Below are 16,037 nucleotides of genomic sequence, written 5' to 3' on the forward strand. Positions count from 1 at the left end.
AAACTATAAGGGGTAAGGTCCAGCATTTTTATCAAGTATAGCCTTATGATTTTTTTTTTCAGAAGCGAAAAATTCATAAAGCTACTATAGCCTTGAGATTTTTTTCGAGCGCAAAGTTCACAATGCCTTATGATTATTTAAGGGAAACAAGTTTACAAGGCCTTGTGATTTTTTTTCAAGCGCAAAGTTCACAAGGCCTTATAATTTTTTTTAGAGCAAAAAGTTCACAAGGCCTTGTGATTTGTTAAGAGCGTAAAGTTTACAAGGCTATAGCCTTGTGATTTTTTTTCGAGCGCAAAGTTCAAAAGGCCCTATGATTTTTTGAGAGCGAAAAGTTTACAAGGCAAATGATTTTTTAAGAGCAAAAAGTTTACAAGGCTATAGCCTTGTGATTTTTTTCGAGCGCAAAGTTCACAAGGCCTTATGATTTTTTAAGAGCAAAAAGTTTATAAGGCTATAGCCTTGTGAATTTTTTCGAGCGCAAAGTTCACAAGGCCTTATGATTTTGTTTCGAGCGCAAAGTTCACAAGGCCTCTTGTTTTTTTAGAGCAAATAGTTTATAAGGGGATAGCCTTATGATTTTTTGCGAGCGCAAAGTTTACAAGGCCTTATGATTTTTTAAGAGCGTAAAGTTTACAAGGCTACAGCCCTGTGGTTTTTTGAGCGCAAAGTTCAAAAGGCCTTATGATTTTTTAAGAGCGAAAAGTTTACAAGACTATAGCCTTGTGAATTTTTTCGAGCGCAAAGTTCACAAGGCCTTATGATTTTGTTTCGAGCGCAAAGTTCACAAGGCCTCTTGTTTTTTAAGAGCGTAAAGTTTACAAGGCTACAGCCTTGTGATTTTTTTCGAGCGCAAAGTTCACAAGGCCTTATGATTTTTTAAGAGAAAAAAGTTGACTAGGCTATTGCCTTGTGATTTTTTCGAGCGCAAAGTTCACAAGGCCTTATGATTTTTTAAGAGCAAAAAGTTCACAAGGCCTCTTGATTTTTTTAGAGCAAATAGTTTACAAGGCTATAGCCTTATGATTTTTCGCGAGCGCAAAGTTCACAAGGCCTTATGATTGTTTTAAGCGCAAAAAGTTTACAAGACCTTGTGATTTTTTTCGAGCGCAAAGTTCACAAGGCCTTATGATTTTTTAAGAGCGAAAAGTTTACAAGGCTATATAGCCTTGTGTTTTTTTTCGAGCGCAAAGTTCACAAGGCAAATGATTTTTTAAGAGCCTTATGATTTTTTAAGAGCAAAAAGTTTACAAGGCTATAGCCTTGTGATTTTTTTCGAACGCAAAGTTCACAAGGTCTTATGATTTTTAAGAGAAACAAGTTTACAAGTTTACTTGTGATTTTTTTTCGAGTGCAAAGTTCACAAGGCCTTACGATTTTTTAAGAGCGAAAAGTTAATAAGGCTATAGCCTTGTGAATTTTTCGAGCGCAAAGTTCACAAGGCCTTATGATTTTTTTTGAGCGCAAAGTTCACAAGGCCTCTTGATTTTTTTAGAGCAAATAGTTTACAAGGCTATAGCCTTATGATTTTTTGCGAGCGCAAAGTTCACAAGGCCTTATGATTTTTTCGAGGGCAAAGTTCACAAGGCAAATGATTTTTTAAGAGCAAAAAGTTTACAAGGCTATAGCCTTGTGATTTTTCGCGAGCGCAAAGTTCACAAGGCCTTATGATTGTTTTAAGCGCAAAAAGTTTACAAGACCTTGTGATTTTTTTCGAGCGCAAAGTTCACAAGGCCTTATGATTTTTTAAGAGCGAAAAGTTTACAAGGCTATATAGCCTTGTGTTTTTTTTCGAGCGCAAAGTTCACAAGGCAAATGATTTTTTAAGAGCCTTATGATTTTTTAAGAGCAAAAAGTTTACAAGGCTATAGCCTTGTGATTTTTTTCGAACGCAAAGTTCACAAGGCCTTATGATTTTTTAAGAGAAACAAGTTTACAAGGCTATATAGCCTTGTGATTTTTTTTCGAGTGCAAAGTTCACAAGGCCTTATGATTTTTTAAGAGCGAAAAGTTAATAAGGCTATAGCCTTGTGAATTTTTCGAGCGCAAAGTTCACAAGGCCTTATGATTTTTTTTGAGCGCAAAGTTCACAAGGCCTCTTGATTTTTTTAGAGCAAATAGTTTACAAGGCTATATAGCCTTATGATTTTTTGCGAGCGCAAAGTTCACAAGGCCTTATGATTTTTTCGAGGGCAAAGTTCACAAGGCAAATGATTTTTTAAGAGCAAACAGTTTACAAGGCTTGTGATTTTTTTAGAGGGCAAAGTTCACAAGGCCTTGTGATTTTTAAGAGCGTAAAGTTTACAAGGCTATAGCCTTGTGATTTTTTTCGAGCGCAAAGTTTAAAAGACCTTATGATTTTTTAAGAGCGAAAAGTTTACAAGGCTATGGCCTTGTGGTTTTTTTCGAGCGCAAAGTTCACAAGGCCTTATGATTTTTTAAGAGAAACAAGTTTACAAGGCTATAGCCTTGTGATTTTTTTCGAGCGCAAAGTTCACAAGGCAAATGATTTTTTAAGAGCAAAAAGTTTACAAGGCTATAGCCTTGTGATTTTTTTCGAGCGCAAAGTTCACAAGGCCTTATGATTTTTTAAGAGAAACAAGTTTACAAGGCTATAGCCTTGTGATTTTTTTCGAGCACAAAGTTCACAAGGCCTTATGATTTTTTAAGAGAAACAAGTTTACAAGGCTATAGCCTTGTGATTTTTTTCGAGCACAAAGTTTAAAAGGCCTTATGATATTTTAAGAGCGAAAAGTTTACAAGGCCTTATGATTTTTTTAGAGCTAATAGTTTACAAGGCTATAGCCTTGTGATTTGTTTCAAATGCAAAGTTCACCAGGCCTTATGATTTTTATAGAGCGAAAAGTTTACAAGGCCTTATGATTTTTTTTCAAGCGCAAAGTTCACAAGGCTTTACTTTATAGCCTTGTGATTTTTTTTCGAGCAAAAAGTATAGCCCTGTGAACTTTTCGCTCGAAAAAGTTTAGGCCATGTGAACTTTTTATCCTAAAGGAATGGTACATGTGCATTATTAGCGTCGAGTAGACTGTATCCATTCTAGTGTCATATTTTGGACAAACAAAGCATGACAACCTCAAACTTTTGTAGTTTTTAAAATATTTTATTTGACAAATGCCATTTTTTATAATGGAACAAAAAAGTTATAATAACAAATTAAATCCAATGAAACCATCTTATAGGGTGGGTTCGTTTAGCTTCCCTGGGTCGACCCGGTCTGCCCCGGTACGTTCGAATAGCTGTGACGGGGCTCGCCCGGGTCAGCCCCCAGTGCCCTGCTTCTGGAGTGGGTCACTTGGGGGTGACCTGAGGTGCATGCCGTCACCACGAGAGGGCGAGTGTGATCGTTCGAATAGCTCTTGTCAGGGGCTCACCCGAGTGAGCACTGCGGGGTAGACCCAGGGAAGTTAAACCTATTAACCTATTGAGCTCGGTTGACCTGGGTCATCTGTCCATTGACCTCAGTGACCTCTGAAGCTCCTGCCACGGAAATGACACCTGTTGTTCCAACCACTTAAAGACTGTCAACAGCTGTTTCTCCTTGAATCCTTGGCCAATCAGCTGCAGTCCTATGGGCATGCTCTGTGGTGACAAGAAGGCGGGGACTGATATCGCTGGAATGCCTGCAAAAGGAATAATTTTGATTAAAAGTTTATCTTGTTTTGCTATCGCTTAAAAGCAGTGGACACTATTGGTAATTACTCACAATAATTATCAGCATAAAACCTCACATGGTAACAAGTAATAGGGAGAGGTTGACAATATGAAACATTGTGAGAACTGGCTCCCTCTGAAGTGACGTAGTTTTTGAGACAGAAGTAGTTTTCCACAAATTTTATTTTGAGACCTCCAGTTTAGGATTTGAGGACTTGAAATCAAGCATCTTAAAGCACACAACTTCGTGTGACTAGGGTGTTTTTTATTCTATTAATATCTTGCAACTTCGACCACCAATTGCGCTCCAATTTCACAGGTTTATTTTATGCATATGTTTAGATGCACCAAGTGAGAAGACTGGTCTTTGACAATTACCAATAGTGTCCAGTGTCTTTAAAGGCACTGGACACTATCAGTAATTACTCAAAATAATTGTTAGCATAAAGACCTACTTGGTAACGAGTAACGGAGAGCTGCAACCATATAAAACATTGTGAGAAACAGCTCCCTCTAACGTGACGTAGTTTTCGAGTAATTTTCCACTATTTTCCACAAATTTTTACATCGCAAACACACAAAGATGATTCGCATCAGTTGACTCCTGCGAAAGATTCCATGTGAAAACAGCCTTGTGGCATCAAAATTCGTATCTCATTCCCAGGAAGTATGAACTGTGCTTAAAGGGGACTCACCCGCTAAATTGGCCGACATGAACATTACGTCTTCTACTTCCTGTTGCTGCCGATTGTCCCGGGCTACAAAGTCTTTATACGTCCTAGCATCGCTGACTGAGGAAGGTGTTAGTAAGACGTCTACTCCACTACGAAACACTCTCTGGAAATCATTCGCAATCAGACGTCAGACGAAGGAAGTACTTCTCATAATTGCTGTCCAGACAGAATAATAATAATATTAATATTTATATTAATACAAACTTAAGGCAGTGGACACTATTGGTAATTGTCAAAGACTAGCCTTCACAGTTGGTGTATCTCAACATATGCATAAAATAACAAACCTGTGAAAATTTGAGCTCAATCGGTCATCGAACTTGCGAGATAATAATGAAAGAAAAAAACACCCTTGTTACACAAAGTTGTGTGTGTTTAGATGGTTGATTTCGAGACTTCAAGTTCTAAACTTGAGGTCTCTAAATCAAATTCATGGAAAATTACTTCTTTCTCAAAAACTATAGCACTTCAGAGGACGCCGTTTCTCACAGTGTTTTAAACCATCAACCTCTCCCCATTGCTCGTAATCAAGAAAGGTTTTACGATAATAATTATTTTTAGTAATTACCAATAGTGTCCACTGCATTTAAAAAGCGCACTTTCTAATAACAGATTACTCAAGCGCAACCGAAAAAATAATACAAATGCTCTTGGAAAATAACACTAATACAGGAATGCACAAATTATATTTAATAATAAGCCACAAAGGAAACTGATTGGGTAAACATTAAATAATTTTTGGTTGAACAAAGGCAAAGTATTGACCACCTTGTGAATTCAAATTTTTTACTCCACAAATTGGCTGACTGTATTAGTTTGTAAAAAAACAAGAAAAAAAACCCAACATTTCTGAGGCAGTATATTATATTCTACCCTGAAAACATCTTTCTAACCATATGCATTTTATAACAAACAGTTCCAAACGCTTTTTACCGACCAACTCAACCGAACCAAGGCAACGTGTCCTTTTAAATTTGATCATTTAAGAATGATTTTAAGTCGCATCCCCTTAAGGTGATCCCCTGGCTGCCACCTCCCAGGTTGTATGGTAATTTGGGTGTGATCCCTGGCTACACGGCACTTAACAGTTGTATGGCTTCTGACTGGCACCCCCGAACAAAGATATTGACAAAATAGGGACAATGCCAATATAGTGCTAGATAGCTCAGTTGGTAGAGCACCGGCACGTTAATCCGGAGGTCGTTTGTTCGAATCCCACTCTAGTTAATTCTTTGTTCAACCCCAAAAATCATTTTAGAATTTCAATAAAATGTTCTCACTCTTTAAGCAGGAAGTAGTTCCCGGCGAGAATCCGTCCTCTGACGACATCATTGAAACCTTGGTGTCTAGTCGCTGCATACAGTAACTCAGTTGAATCACTATGCTCATGTCTATGACCTACGGGGACAATATAAAGGGAAGGTACATTTGTAGATGTTTATAGGGTTTAATAATAATAATAATGAACGGCACTTATATAGCCCTTCACACAACAGTCCCGAAGCACTTTACAAAAATTAATGAGTAAACAGGTAAGTTTTCAGCAGATGTTTGAAAATGTTCTCGTTTGGAGCAGTTCTGATGGTGTGCGGTAAGTTGTTCCAGAGTGAGGGTGAAGAGTATGCGAACGAGCGGTGGCCATAAGACATCGTGCGAGTGATGTATAGGACTAGTTGAGAGGTAGAGCTGGAGCGGAGGGTACGATGAGGCACATATGGATAAAGGAGATCTTAAAGATAGTGAGGTGCGGATTGGTGGAGAGATTTGTATGTCAGCAGGAGAAGTTTGAATTCTAAGCGTTTGGAGACGGGTAACCAATGAAGTGAGCGAAGTACTGGGGTGATATGTTGTCGAGGTGATTAGAGGCATTGCATGGTGAGGTATCAATATGTATTTGGTTTGCAGTAACATCTGTGTGTATCTACTTGCCAGGTACAGTTTGTTCTTAGAGAACTCGTCACGCGTACACCATCCCGGCATTACATCACACCAATACTCAGATCACTTCACTGGTTACCAGTCAGCAAACGAATCCAATTCAAGCTTCTCCTTATAACATACAAGTGCATCAATGGATCTTCACCTGAGTATCTTCAAGAACTCATTCACACTCACAAACCATCTCGAGCTCTTCGATCTGCCTCTTCATCCCAACTTCAAACACTAGTCACACGTACAAAGACATACGGTCATCGCTCTTTCGCTTACTCGTCACCTGTACTTTGGAACTCTCTGCCAAACCACATAAAAACTGCCCAAACTGCTAATCAATTCAAATCACTGCTCAAAACCTAGTTATTCAACTAGTTCTCTGTTGTTTTCTGCCGCTTTCTGTGTATATATGCTTATCTTTAATTATGTTAATTTGTAATATTGTTGTTGTTTTTTCTTGTAAACATGGTAAAGCACTTCAAAGCTTTTTGTGTGAAGTGCTATATAAAAACTGTGTATTATTATTATTATTATTTCTTTATTCAACGACCACGGAGTAGATTGTTTGGGTGTTCGGGAGACTTTTCAGTTCTGAAAAGACGATTCCTGCTCATTAACTATTACCTGGGCGGATGGTATAGACAACTGGCGGGACTACAATTTTAGCTTACAGGATCGTACATCTGCACTACCGTGGAGTCAGTTCTTGAATTTCGACTAGCTTGCTGTAGTCATCGTCAGGAGACCATAGATGTGTGGAAACAACTCCCGACACTAATTGGCAAGAAAAACTTGCTCAGCTAGAAGTACAGCAGCTTTTTACCGTATAAAGCATGATGTGAATCAATTCACCTTGAACAAACCCTAGATAGTTTCGCTTTTGTTATTGGTGGAGAACACGCCATGGTCATGTGGGGGTGTTTAAACGAGTATTATAAACACGGCTAGAAGTGTTCAAATATAGGCGAGATTGCTTGGTGCTTGTTTAAGCGCAATACAATAAATACACCAGCAATCAATGTACAACTACTTGAGTCAAATCATAAGATCGTGACAAGAACTGAAAAATTACAAAAAAGGTTCAATAGATTTTCAAACATGTTTGCGCTTAAAAAGTGTATATGAATGGGAATAAAAGAGTGGTGACTTAGCCTGGAAAGTTCGTTTAAAACCTTGCGGGGCCCAATTTCATGGCTCTGCTTACCAAATTTGGCACATTCACTAATCTCCACTGACCTGCAAACACCCAATTTCTGTGCTAGTTGTGAAAGCGTAGAATGCCTAGTTAAAAAAGCAAGCGCACAAGCCAAAATTCCCCGCTAACCTGTGAGATACGCACGCCATACCACAGAAGTCCCTTGCTTCCGCAAGCGCCGATTTTGTGCTTATGGTAAGCAGAGCCATGAAATTGGGCCCAGCCGTCGATTTCACAAAACACTTTCTAACTTAAGACTAATCTTAGGACTTAGGACGAGTCCCAACCCTGCACTGTAGCATGCGGACCGTAAGATTAATCCTAAGTTATGAGTTACTATTCCTAACTCGAGATAAGACGAGTCCCAACTCTTTGTGAAATCGACGGCAGGTCCTTTATCTTTATCGCACCAACATGATCCTGCCAGTTTCAAACGTTCAAGACCTCGAACCACTCTTGTATTCCTTAATTAAAATTTAACAAATGTTCACTCACCATACTCAATTCCATCATACAATGTATCTGGCCATGTTGGATGCCACTTCGACAGGGCCCATCACTGAATAGCAAGCTGTTGAATACTGAACATTAGGCACAGAGACTTCAGACACCTTCACACCAGCCTTCTCAAATAGATCCACACCCTTGGACCAAGCTTGGAGAACGCAGTCATCAAGACCGGGGAAATGAAACTCCTGGAAAAAATAGTAATGACAATAATAGCAGTAAAGCCAGAGTAGATGTCAAATTTGCATCAGGGATAACATAAATTATCACACAAGCTCGAGTGGAATACAGAAACATACAGTGCTTTTGCGTCCCATATCCAACGAGGCCGAAGGCTTCATTGGTGATGGGGCAAAGACGGAGTATTCAAATGGTGCGTTCGTTACACTTCCCTGGGTCTACCCCACGATGCTCACTCGGGTGGGCCCCTGACAAGAGCTAAACAAACGATCACACTCGCCCCCTCATGGTGACGGCTTGCACCTCAGGTCACCCCCAAGTGACCCACTTCACAAGCAGGGCACTGGGGGCTGACCCGGGTGAGCCCCGTCAAAGCTATGCGAACGTACCGAGCAGACCGAGGTCGACCCAGGGAAGCTAAACGAACGCACCCAAAGAGTACATGTGTGCAAACCCAAGTTTTAGAGTACATGTATGCAAAATTTCAGCCTCTCAAAACACATGACCCAACTTTTAATCCTCTTATGTAATCAATGTTTAAACAGCAAATAAAGGATGATCTCAAATATACAGATACTACAGTTTTCTAACAGCTGCAGTCCATCCAGGAAGCATAACAAATATAACGAGTCTCTTACCTCACGTTAACCATGGTAAAAATGGGTTTTTCTCCAGAACGCTACAAAATTTCTGAAAAACGTGGGGTCAAACAAGCCCGCGCGACAAAGGAATCGCGACATCAGTGGCGGCTATTTTGTGTGGAAATGCCAAAGCTCGAGGGTCATTATAATTGATAAGCCGTTTTTGACTCTCAGCTGAAAAAGCCGCGTGGCCTGGTGCATTTTTGACTCGAGTTATTTATTATTAAATGCAAATTTTGAGAGTAAAATGGTTATTTACCGGTATCTGCGAACGGAACATAATGCCCTAAGGAATTTCTGGGGGGGTACTTACCACTGCAGACCCAAATAAAGCAAAGCATTTACACATAACAAAGACACAGAATAACCACCTACTGGCCCTGCCTACTAATGAATTATTCATGAGGTCAGCAAACTATTACTAAGCTCACAGCTGCTGAGGAGGGAAATACTATATACACATGTCTCCATGAGGTTAAATTCTGACAATGTCTATTTGGCCATAAAAAGGTAATAGTTACAAATGTAACATATTGAGACCATCCTTTATTGGCTCTTTAATTTGCACCAGGGATAAAAAATACCAATGTTTGCTCTAGCTGCCTCTAGCTACCGGGCAATCTCGGTGGTCTAGTTAGTAAGACACTGCTCTAGGATTGTTAAGGTCGTTGGTTTGAATCCCACCCCAGTAATAATGCCTGTGTGGTTTTTTTCACAGACTTGGGCAAGTACTGTGTGCTAACACACATCAATGTATATGGGTACAAATCAAAATTCATAAATACATCAGACAGTTCCTATTCCTATTGGTGCAGAGTGCGTCACGTGGGTGTGTATAAACCTTTGTTTGTGATCAGTAAAGAGTGTTGAAACATGGGCGTGACACTCGAGCTTGCACCTATGCTAATAAGACAGTTTCTTCATTCCTATCGGTGGAGAGCATTGGCCGAGACAGTTGTGCCACATCACACGATACGCGCTACGCGCACAGCATTCCCTTATGAGGAGTTGTTTACCCAAGGGCCTTACCATTTCAAAGCTGGAAGGGTGTTGTGTTGAAAGAAATCATTGAACAATTCAAATTTTTGCATTTCTTTTACTTTTTGACCAAAAAGTTTTGATGTTTTTTGACAATTGTATATGAATGGGAATCAATGTGTGGTGAAGTGGTTTTCAACACGTGGTTTAAACCTGCCGGGCCTGGTTCTTGAAAATTTACCTCGACTTTGTCTCTGTAAAATTATCAAGAACCAGGCCTCCTTGGGTTTAAACCACTAGTTGAAAACCTCTTCACCAATTGATTCCCTTATTAATACTAACCCTCTTGCTAAGAATTTGTTAAATAGAGAGACAGCTCAGTTGGTGAACACAGTTTTCTAGGGCTGAAAGATTTCTCAAAAATTAAATTACCTTAGGGATGCCGATGTGTAGTCCATCCAGTGATATTTCTTCATCAAGTTCAAACGGCTCAAATGTGTCGGTGACTGTTGTCGAGTCTAGGGGATCATGGCCAGCAATAGCACCTGTTCCAACAGATTTAAAACAATTGAGTTGAATGATCATCATTTTCCATTAAAGGTGGGGTCATGTTTTTGTCATGGTTATTATAAAGAAAGACACATTGTGATTTGTGTTACAAACTCCTTAAAGGAACACGTTGCCTTGGATCGGACGAGTTGGTCAAAACAAAAGCGTTTGTAACCGTTTTTTATAAAATGCATATGGTTGGAAGGATGTTTTGAAAGTAGAATACAATGATCCACACAAGTTTGCCTCGAAATTGCGTGGTTTTCCTTCTACTGTGCGAACTAACATGGTCGGCCATTTATGGGAGTCAAAATTTTGACCCCCATAAATGGCCGACGTGTTAGTCGACGAGGTAAAAGGAAAACCACGCAATTTCGAGGCATGTTTGTGTGGATCATTGTATTCTACTTTTACAACATCTTTCTACCCATATGCATTTTATAAAAAACGGTTACAAACGCTTTTCAAAGACCAACTCGACCGATCCAAGGCAACGTGTTCCTTTAAATGGTAAAAGTACAAAAATATGTATTTCTTCATGTGATTGATTCCATACCTAATACTGTAGCCACATCATCAACAGACTTGGCCAATATTCCAGGTACATGTACGTCCAGGGAATTGACTAGAGAGATGACTAGGCCATGCCTCGAGCAGAGTCCATACGTAGGTTTAAAACCAACGACTCCACTGTACGATGCTGGGTGGCAGACTGATCCCCCCGTATCAGAACCAAGAGCTCTGTGTGAAAGGAAAGAGAAAGTTTTTATGATTTTGGAAAAGCTTTTTGTGCTTCCATCAGTCAAGGATGTAGAAAAATAGATGTCTTTAAGGAGCAAAACCTGTTAAAGGAGAGAGGGCTTTGTAATCATAATTAGTATAAAAATCACTATGGCAATACTGACAACCACAGAGTTATATATAAGAACTAGAGGGCGCACTGGCCTATATACGCGCAGGGAAGAACCTCAAGTTCTAAATCTGAGGTCTTGAAATCAAATTCGTGGAAAATTACTTCTTTCTCAAAAACTATGGCTCTTCAGAGGGAGTCGTTTCTCACAATGATTTATACCATCAACCGCTCCCTATTACTCGTCACCAAAAAAGGTTTTATGTCAATTATTATTTTGAGTAATTACCAATAGTGTCCACTGCCTTTAAAGCCATTGGATCCTTTTGGTAAACAGTATTGCCCAAGGCAAACACTCCGTGTATCACAACTTCTATATCAAATAACAAACCCTGTGACAATTTAGGCTCAATCGGTCATCGAAATCTGGAAAAAATAACGGGAAAACCCACCCTCATATCCGCGCGTTTTCCCCATGCCATGACATATGTTTAAAAATAAATCCGTTATTCTCGTTATCAAGAATTGATACTGTTTTACTGTTTTCTCAAGTCAAAAAGTAAAGCATTTCATGGAACAATATTTCAAGAGAAGTCTTTCACCACTACCTTCTGTAAACCCTGGAAGTTATTTGAAAATCTGTGAACTTTAATTTTTTTATCTGTACCGAAAGGGTCCAATGGCTTTAAACTACTGCCTCATCCAGGAGTGAGTCCTAAAAATATAAATGAGAGAGGGAGTGCATGCAGTGAGTACACAGGTGTGAGTGGAGTCCGAGAAACCGCCTGGTGTTGCGTAACAAAAGGAAGGCATGAGGGCTGCCTGGGGCATTCAAAGGCAGTGGACAATATTGATAATTACTCAAAATAATTGTTAGCATAAAACCTCACTTGGTAAAGAGAAATGGGTAAAGGTTGATAGTATAAACCATTTTGAGAAACGGCTCCCATTGAAGTAACGTAGTTTTGAGAAATTTCAATTTGAGACCTAAGATTTAGAGTTTGAGGTTGGAAATCAAACATCTGAAAGCACACAACTTGTGCGAAAAAGGTTTAGAATTTGAGGTTTCGAAATCAAACATCTGAGCACACAACTTATGAGACAAAGGCGTTTTTTCTTTCATTCTTATCTGGCAACCTCGACGACCTGTTGAGCGCAAATTTTCACAGGCTTGTTATTTTATGCATATGTTGAGATACACAAAGTGAGAAGACTGGTCTTTAACAATTACCAACAGTGTCCAGTGTCTTTAAATTAAATAAAGAAAAAGTACTGTCTGGTCTACACCTTACCATCAAACTTGAGGTTCTGGTAGTGAAGAGGACCAGGACCTCGGCTCCTCATTTCTTCCTCCTCTGCCTCCCATTTCTTTTTCATCATCTCCCGATGCATGTCACTAGAGAGAAGATCTGGCAGTGACTCTTGCTTCATAGCTTTCTCTTTGTCGTCCTTCTCCCTAAGATATGCAAAACAAAAACAGGTATTAAAGTGAAGCTTATATCTCATCCCCATCCGCCACCAGAGGGCAGTATTCTTCCCATCATGGCTGATTTAACAGTCTCCTCTTTCTCAATCTGTTAAGGCCACATGCCAACAGAAATTATTATCACTAGAGAGAAAATCTGGAGGTGATTCTTGCTTCATAGCTTTATATTTGTCTTACTTCTCCCTAAGTTAAGCAAACATAAAAACAGGTCAAGTTAAAGGCAGTGGACACTATTGGTAGTTACTCAAAATAATTATTGGCATAAAACCTTACTTGGTGATGAGTAATGGGGAGAGGTTGATATGGTATAAAACATTGTGAGAAACAGCTCCCTCTGAAGTGCCATAGTTTTAGAGAAAGACGTAATTTTCCACGAATTTGATTTCGAGACCTCAGATTAGAATTTGAGGTCTCGAAATCAACCATCTTAACGCACACAACTTTGTGTGTAAAGGGTGTTTTTTTCGTTCATTATTATCTCGCAAGTTCGATGACCGATTGAGCTCAAATTTTCACAGGTTTGTTATTTTATGCATATGTTGAGAAACACCAATAGTGTCCACTGCCTTTAAAGGGTGGTGTGAGTGCTGAAGATGACTAGAGCAGGCTAGATGAATTATTGAGCCCAGGATAACTCATCCCACTGCAGTGCAATCCACAAGAAGATTGAGACAAAGAACTCCTCTCCAAGATTGATACAAAGACAGATGCCTTCTCTGTGAGACCAAGAACAAAACCTAACCTCCAAGATCGAAACCAAGGTCAAGATCTTCCCGCTTCTTCTTCTTGTGTCCATGCTACTCAAATGCTATCCCTCCAGTAGTTGGCACACTAAAGGGCAGTGTCGGTGGCCTCAGCCAGGGGCCAATTTCATAGAGCTGCTTAGGCAAAAGATTTGCTTAAAGCCATTATATGTACACTTTCGGTAAACAGTATTGTCCAAGTCCCACACTTCGTGTATCACAACTTATATATAAAACAACAAACCTGTGAAAATTTAGGCTCAATTGGACATCGGAGTCAGGAGAAAATAAGGAGAAAACCCACTCTTGTTTCCGCACGTTTCGCCGTGTCATGACATGTGTTTAAAATAAATCTGTAATTCTCACTAACGAGAATTTATATTGTTTTACTGTTTTCTCAAAAAGTAAAGCATTTCATGGACTAATATTTCAAGAGAAGTCTTTCACCATTACCAGAACTGCAAACCCTGTAAATTATTTGTAAATCTGTGAACTTTTATTTTTTTTCTGTACCGAAAGGGTCCAATGGCTTTAACATGTTTAAGCACGAAAATAGCTCGCTTATTTTACACATGTTACTGGGCAAAATTTCATACCGTATGCATTGCTTGTGACTGGTATTTAGCTGTTGTTTACTTAGCATAACAATTGAGTGGAGTATTGGCCGGTAATCTGATTTTTTTAAGCAGTGATTAAGTAGGATTTGAAACTTTGCATGGTGGAGATAAGATATAGAAGAGTTTGCGGTAACACCATGTATTAACAATCTCTAAATGAGTTGGGGTGGTTCTGAAAAGAACCGTTGGGTTAACTCGACGTTTCGATCAGTATGCTCTGATCGTCTTCTGGAGAATGCTGGACTCTGATGCTGCATGCTGCTTAAGTACTAGGCGGTGGATCAGCGGTGATGCACGAAGGCGGGAAATGTAGGCGGGAAGTGAACTCGATGATGCGTGGTGAAACCTGTTGTGGAGCCTTGGGGGTTGTGTGGGGGGTATGTGCTCACTGAACCGTGTCAGTAGGAACAAGCACAGGGGACAGTGAGGGTGTGGGGCCTAGGTGACTGAGGGTATAGATGACCCAAAGCAGTCTAATAGTTGGGGCCTAGGAGGTGACCGTGGATAAGCAGTGATTGTTTTGCTTAAGCAAAATATTGTGCTTTAGCAGCTCTACGAAATTGGCCCCTGGTCATCAGTAGTAGTTGCTGATGGCAGTAGGGGGCAGGTAAGGAGATGATCCATGGTCTGCCACTCCCCGCATTAACAGGTGTCGGAACCTGCAACGTATCCCAACTTCACCAGGTTCGCTTTGCACCTTCCGACTCTTGTGCGCAACCGGTTAAGAGTCTTCCTTCTGACATCAAGACTTCGAGACCAAGTCAAAGAGACTTCCCCTCCAACATCAAGACAAAAAACAAGACCTTCCCTCCTAGCTTGAGATCAAGACCAAGACCTCCCCACTGAGACCAAGTATGCCCTCGGGTAAACAACTCCTCATAAGGGAATGCAATGCTCGTCGCGTGTACCGCGTGATGTGTCACAACTGTTTCAGCCGTTGCTCTCGACCAATGGAATGAAGAAACTGTCTTAAAAGAACAGGTGCAAGGTCGCGTGTCACGCCCAAGAATTAACACTTTTTACCGGTCATAAACAAAGGTTATACACAACCACGTGACGCACTCTTCACCAATAGGAATAGCGAAACTGTATTTAGGTATTTATGAATGAGGGTTCTTCATCATCTACTCTCCACAGGTGTCTTCAGGTTTTAAGGGTCACTTTTTTAGCAACATGAGGATGGATTTGTGCGCTTTTTAAGTTTTTTGTTATTTATATTGATATCCGAAACAAAAAGTCGCATCCCCTCAAAGAGATCCCCTGGCTGCCCAGGTTGTATCGTAATTTGGGTGTGATCCCTGGCTACACGGCAGTTTACGGTTGATGGTTCTGACTGGCACCCCCAAACAAAGATATTGACAAAATAGTAACACCGCCAATATAGGGCTAGATAGCTCAGTTGGTAGAGCGCCGACACGTTAATCCGGAGGTCGTTGGTTTAAATCCCACTCTAGTCAATTCTTTGTTCAACCCCAAAAATCGTTTTTATTATTATTATTATTATTATTACTTATTTCATTACCAGAATATAAAATAGTTGACCCAGTTCAATGAGGACATTCTGTGGAGTTGTATTTTTTTTCGACCTTCTAAACCCAAAAGTTGCACAAATTTTGTGCTTTCACAAAATTGTTAGCTGAACTATGAATTAAATACCAAGCGCGGAGACACATCATTTACAATCGATGTTAATATGGACTTACTTGAACGCCTGAGGATTAAGACGTTTATCCATGTTGATGAGCTAAGGAAGATATTTCTTCATATAGCGTCTTGAGCGTCCTAAGGTGTTCACATAGTCCACCCTGAGGAGAAGAAAAGACAAGGAAAGTTCAGACTCAAAATAATTGCTAGATAAAAACTTAACAAGTAATGTGAGGCACTTGTGGCTGGCCCGAGGTCCACTGACGTCACCTCGAGAAGGGTGAGTGAAAGTTTGATTACATGTAGCTC

At 40.0% G+C, this 16,037-nt stretch overlaps 1 pseudogene; it reads right to left on the reverse strand.

Moving 5' to 3' along the window:
* Positions 1–3,119: 3,119 nt before the first annotated feature.
* LOC139947330 (glutamyl-tRNA(Gln) amidotransferase subunit A, mitochondrial-like) lies at positions 3,120–15,819 on the reverse strand (annotated as a pseudogene).
* Positions 15,820–16,037: the final 218 nt, after the last annotated feature.

The sequence above is a fragment of the Asterias amurensis genome, chromosome 14 (assembly GCF_032118995.1).
Source record: "Asterias amurensis chromosome 14, ASM3211899v1".
Lineage (NCBI taxonomy): Eukaryota > Metazoa > Echinodermata > Asteroidea > Forcipulatida > Asteriidae > Asterias > Asterias amurensis.